Below are 6,522 nucleotides of genomic sequence, written 5' to 3'. Positions count from 1 at the left end.
TGTTCCATCCCACCCAACAGAGGCTTTGCTGCTTCACACTTTTCTAGCAGATAGCCTAACAAAATGCCCCCCGCCACCTCTTGCTCTGGAAGAAGATGCATCCCCAGTACGGGGACCAAGGGAGACTGCAAGATCCTAAGGACAACCCTGCCAGCTCACACACTGCTGTGCACAGCATGCTCCAATCAAGGAGCTGCCACCCACTTTGTCTCACCACCCCAGTCCCAACCACCAGCCAGTGGCCCCCTCCCAGGGCCACCACTCTGCCCTTGGCCCCACCCAAGCTCCTTCAGGAAGAGCAGCAGCAGCCTGAGCCTGCCTGCAGCTGCTGGCTGGACCAGACCCACACGCCCCTGGCAGCCTCAGGATGTGCCCAGCACACTTACTGCACACAAACACCTCAGCAGGGCATTGCTGGCCCCCACCTGCTTTTAAGACCACCAGCAGCACCGCAGCATTAGCCGGGGATGGCTGCTAACAAGCTGCAAGAGGAGCCCCAAACCTGCTGCCCTGCAGCCATGGCACTGGGAGGGGATGCAAAACCCCAGTTTGGAGGAAGCACAGCCCAAGCCCCTACACAGGGGAGGACCTCGTGGAGGAGCTGGAAGAGCAGAGAGCCCTGGCATGTTGCCTGCTGTCCCTGCCACCTGCCTGCCTGACAAAGCCCAGGAGGGCTGTGGGCAGGAGGAGTTGAGGGGAGCAAGCGGGCACGGCAAGGAGAAGCACGTCCTTCTGGCATTTGTATGCATTAAGAAGCACAGGGTCAGTCATCAGGCAGTTGGATTGAGAGGCTGTGGGGGGATGAGGGGGCACATGCAGGGAGAATGGAGAGCTCTGCATGCTGCTGTGCCACAGCTGTGGCTGGCCAACACGGAGCAGCAAAGCAGCAGGGAGCCAGCCAAAACCTCACACCAGTGTGACCTTTGCATCCCCAGCAGTGGGGAAGGAGCCACAGGGAGCCACCTGCCCTCTTTGTCTGCTCAGCAGCCTCTCAGTTGCAACCCCCTCCCCATCCTCTCCATTCCCCCCCTCCACAGGCACAAGCATCCCTGGGCTAATGTGGGGCTGGGGCCAGAACATGAGCTCATCCCTCAGTTCTCTACCTCAGCGGTGTCAGATAAGGTGCTCTTATAGCAAGGGAGGAGAAAAGCTCCCTCTCCTTATCAGTGTTCTCTGACTCAGCCCAGGATCCCCACCAGGGAGTGGCACAGGTAGGGAATACAGCCTGAGGTGCCTGCACAGCTCTGCCAGCATCCCAGCTGCCTGGGGCCAAAGGGCTACCCCAGAACTTGGCCATCTGCACTCAGCAGGGCTGTGGGACCCACTGGCCAGGCCCCACACAGACACTGGGGGGCTGCACCATCACTGGTCAGTGGCTGCATCACCACTGGGCCCCAACCCCCTGTATAGCATCCTTCAATTCTGCTGCCTCCATTCCAAGCCAGGGAGCCAGCCAGGAAGAGTTTAGAAGGAAGGGAGAGGCTTTTTCCCCACCTTATCCCACTCCCAACAAATATGAAACCCTCCTTTCCCTTCCCAGGGCAAGCCCAGCCCCAGTCATCCCTTCAGCTCTGCCAGCTGCGCTCGGACTCCAGCACTTTGGGAAAAGCCTTCACACCACTTCCAAACCCTCTCTGCAGATCTGTCTCCATCGGTGTTGCCTTGCACACGCACTCATAACGCTGCTCCCCTCCACCACCCCCAACACGTCCTTCCAAGGGAGGCTTGGGCAACCATAGGAGCAACAGAGATCACAGCCAAGTGCCTCAGAGCTCCATGGGTGTGGAAACAACCAAAGCACGGAGTCACCAGCCCCAGAAATCACCTGCATGCTCCTAGTCTCCCGTTCTTCATTTTTATGAGCTTGCCAGCGTAACAGCGTAACCACAAGCACCCCAGATCAGAGCTTATTAGCCTCAAACCACACCAAGGTGTGGGACCAAGCCACGCAGCCAGCACAAACCCACCAGTCACCTCAGCGAGCCGTGAGCAAGGCAGGCAGCACCGCTTCCTGCCAGAGGGAGGTTTCCCACCCCAAGAACGTTCTCACCATTGCCGCCGGAAACCATAGGGCTGAGCCCCTCCAGCAGCAGTAGGGCCAGCTCCCTCCCAAGGAGATGGACATGGAACTCTGTTCACATGCCAAAGACACACTGCAGAGAGGAGAAAGAGTGGGGAAGGTGGTGGAGGCCGAAGCATGGGGATGCCAGCCAGAGCATCGTCCTGGTGGGACGGGCGAGTGCAACAGGGAAGTCACTTTCTATGATTCATCGCTTCTATTTCAAGGAGCAGGAGAGCTGGAGGTCAGGCTGCTGCCACAAGGCACGGCTAGAAAGCCCAAGAGGAGATTCCCAAATTAACGTAGGGAACTGCTACTCAGGAGCTAGAACATGAGCAAAGCAAGGCAGAGCTGGGGCGAGCAGAGAGATGACACTGCAGAGCTCCTCTGAGATTTCTGCTCCTAAATATACATTAGCAGCAACATCTCATCCTAGTGCCCTGACGCCAGCAGGGGTTTTGCTTAAAACCATTGCAGCGATTATTAAAAAAACAGCAGGAAAGGTTAGCTTGTCTCCTGTCTTCAGTATCTGGGTACCTGACACTCGGATCAAATTAAAGTGGGGCCCACGCCTGCAGAGGTGGAGGCAGCAGGCAGCCCTGCACCTGAGCACAGGCGCCTGCATGGCCCCAGCTCCCTGCCCACGGGAACAGCCATGGAGGAGCAGCACAGGGGCCAAAGGGCATTTCCCTCCCATCCAGCCCCTTCGGAGAGGTCACAGTACAGCTGAGGGCAGTGCAGCTCCTCCACCAGCACTCACTTTAAACCACGCAGCACCCAAACCCCATAGGGCTGCTTTCAAGTAGCATCTTGCCCCAGGGAGAACCCAGCCAAAGACCATCATGCAAGTGACACTAGGAAGCAAGACCTACACCACACACGCCACCACCACAGCCCAAAAGCATGGAAAACCCTGAGCAGACACCCTGGAGCCAAGCCCAGCCCTGAAACAAGCTGCAATAAAAGAATACACCCCAGCCTGGATGCACACGTGCCTACTGGGACAGCAGGACCAAAACTACACCGTGTTACGCTGCATGGGCAGCAAGAGATGCAGCACAGAGCATCCTGCAGCACAGCATCCCCACATGGGGTTGGCTCACCCCACAGCAGGACCACACCAACAGCGAGACAGCACTGCAGGCTTGCATTTTGTTTTCTATACACATACACACACATATTCATATATACATGTATATAAGCCAGAAACCTGCCAACAGAAACAAAGCCCATGAAGCAAACATGCAATCACCAAATCCGCCCCAGCCCCTTTCACCCCATGCCAGAAAGGACATTTACTTGTGGTTTCACCTCAGAAGTGGCCACACTGAGATGGTCGCAGCTGCTGCATGACCTGGATGGGGCTGCCTGCCTCGCCACAGCCAACTCACAGGAACCCAGGCTTCAAAAGAGCCTTTCATCAAAAAGCCATCAGCCTGCCCTGCAAATGCCTGTGTCCCACTTGCTCACTGCTAAAGAGGTAGCAAGAGGCCAGCAGCATTCATCCCCCCAGGCTACAGCTTCCCAGAACTGCAGTACAGCCAGAAACCTGAGTTTGGGATAGAAGATGATACTTGGGGAAAATAATCATCAGTTTCAATAGCACAAAGCTGGAGTACTGAGTTGGGAAAACTAACCTTAAAAGGCAAAGACTGGACAGAGCATTGAGGACCAGCTCTCCACTCGCCCGGGCAGCAAGTCCAGAGCACCAACAGCACGGGTGGTTTGGCTACAAAGTGACAGTCCTCACAGAACCAGCCAAGCCGGGGTTCAAAGCACGCCAGGGAGCACAGAGGTGCACATGTGGCACCCAGGGACCTGCCTGCCATCCCTACTCCTGCATCACCAAGACCCCAGCAGGATCTCCATCCCAGGAGGAGTCCCACTCAACTACGAGGGTCCCAGGTAGGTCTGCATCCCCAGAACTAGGGAAAGCATAATTTTTCTTGGAAAGAAGCTGCTGTTGAGCAGTGGGACAAGGTTGAAAACTGCCCTAAGAACTTCACAGTCTTACCAAAGAGGACTACTCTACAAGGGAGGCTGGAAGAGAGAAGTGATAGGAATTAAAACCCCCATATAACTGATCCCCAAAAGCAGAAATAGCATCTAAAATTGGTCTTTACCTGCAATCTCTCCCAGTGATATTAAACGGACCGAGAAGGAACCGGCTCCATTTTCAAATGCAAGAGTTGCCGAGATGTGGGTAATTAGCAAAGGGGAGAAAGGGGGAGATTATCCAGCTGAGAGAAAAGCCCGCAGGCCACAGGAGAGTCAGCCTCACTATACAGCTGGTGTATTTTTAGGTTTGTCTGCCTGGGAAAAGCCTTGTAACAATGAGGGAAGGCTGGTGGTGTTACCGAGTTAGAGCTGCACTACATATGCAATCGTCTGCAACAGGGCTAAACTTTAACTCCTTCCTTCACCACACACAGTCATTAAAAACCATTTGGCAGGGGTCTCTCCCTAGCAAGCAAGTTAAATCATTACAAATCTTATCCCTGGCTCAAACCACACCCTGATGAAGTCAACCACAAGCTCTGAACCTGCCCCGCTCCAATCTCCATTACTATCACCAGCATCAAAAGTATCATTAGTATCTTTAGTTTACTCCAGGGTAGGGGCCAAGGAGCCCATCCTGCCCTGCCACTGCAGCACATGTGGGCACAGCAGCTGCCCCTTCTGCCCTGCAGAGATCTCATCCTCTTCTGTCCTGAGAAACACAAGAAGCAGCCATCTACAGCCCAAGGGCTTTAAGAAGCCTGACCCTCAGCAAAATGGGGCATAAAAGAACAAGCAGTAAGGAAAATAAATAGCATTTCTCAAGCGTGCAATTTGCCTCCCCAAGTCCTCCACAAGAATTCACATCACACCAAAAAGAGCAGCTCTGGAGCACCACATGCTCTCACAATCAGGAGGCTGGACGCAAGCATTGAGATAGAAACACAGGCTTCCCCCAAACACCATGTCCCAAGGCAGAAAGGTCCAGTTGGACCCACAGAGAGCCAGGTCACCCACAAGCCAGGTCTCCCAACAGTGAAGTCCAGTGAAAGGTCCTTCGGCCACTGCCATCCTTCTCTCATCTGATCTCACTCCCTGTGTTATCAGTCCTCACTTCCATACCTGCTGCTCCATGTCCTTCACTGGGCTGGGGCAGCCACAAACACATTCCAATGACCCGAACCTCCCCAGATCAATGCACCTCTTCCAGCCTGGCTCTCCAGGGAGGGCTTTCCCCTCTCCAACATGTACACACACCTCCAACACCTCCTATCCACCCCTGCACAGCCGGCAAGAGAGCTGCACTTCCCTCAGAGGGAACGTGGGGAGCTCCTGCTTTGCAATCAAGAACTGGCACAGGAGGATTCCTGGTGCTGGACCCACTCTGCTCCCAGTACAGGGAGGTTGTTCTGGAGCTGACTTAATCCTGGCTGAGCTGAAATTCCCATGCTTCTGCCCAGCCCTGTGCTGACACCAGCGCTCCTGCCGTCATGTGGAGAGCTGAGCAAAACCACAGCCAGAGTTAGGTCTGATTAAAACAGACCACAAAACTTCTCTAAATGAGGTTTCACTAGCTAAATCCCAAGCCATGCCTCCTCTTTCTTCCCCCCAGACCTCCTGTCCTTCCCTCTTTCCCAACCCAGCTGTGCTCCCTCAAGCAATGCTGCTGGAATCGGCTCAGGTCCCAGCTCTGCTTCCCCTGTGGAGGAGCCAGGTCAGCACAGCTCCATGTTTTATTTGCTCAGGGTGGAGCAGACCCAGGAGTCAGCCCAAGAGCTTGCAGAGCCTCGCTCGGCAACAGGACAGGCAGAGAGGGGAAGAGGCAAAAAGCCTCCCCACAGCAGCACCACATGGGAAACAGCTCTGAGAGACTAACAGGGGCTTTATTTGGAGCAGGACAGGCTCAGGGCATCTGATAAAAACAGGGAGGCACCACATGCACCAAGGCAGGGGCTGTGCCCGCACTGTGCCCTCCTGCCACCAGCAGTGCCAGCACGGACCCCCAGCTCTGGCACAGACCCTTGCTCCAGCAAGCTTCCACCTTGGCTGCCCATGGTGAGGGCATCTGTTGGGTCTTCTTACCCAGCCAATACAGGCAGAGCAAATTTCAAAGAAGTGCTGGCCGGGACAGAGCACAGAGCAGTGCTGCTTCTCTCCCTGCAGATCCCAGTTGCAGCTCCAACCCGTGCTGGACACAAGGGCGCGGCTATGGCTGGATGCTGTGCACGAGGGGCCAAGACCCTGACAGGTGTGAGCATAATGGGTCTATTTATTTGCCACAAAACTGAGAGGACACGGCTGCCTGTCTGTGCTGGGAGGGCAGTCCAAGTGCCACTGCCAAAAATCCAGTTTCTGCTAACGAAGGAGGGCTGGGGCACTGTGCAGGGCACAGCCAGGAGACATCCTGCTCGGAGCCCCCGTGCCGGCTGACACGCGGCCCTGGCACGGGCACATCCCTCCCTGCC

The sequence above is a fragment of the Chaetura pelagica genome, unplaced genomic scaffold (genome assembly GCF_000747805.2).
Source record: "Chaetura pelagica isolate M959 unplaced genomic scaffold, ChaPel_1.0 scaffold316, whole genome shotgun sequence".
NCBI classification, from domain to species: domain Eukaryota; kingdom Metazoa; phylum Chordata; class Aves; order Apodiformes; family Apodidae; genus Chaetura; species Chaetura pelagica.
The sequence above is the reverse complement of the archived record's forward strand: the minus strand, read 5'-3'. Positions refer to the sequence as shown.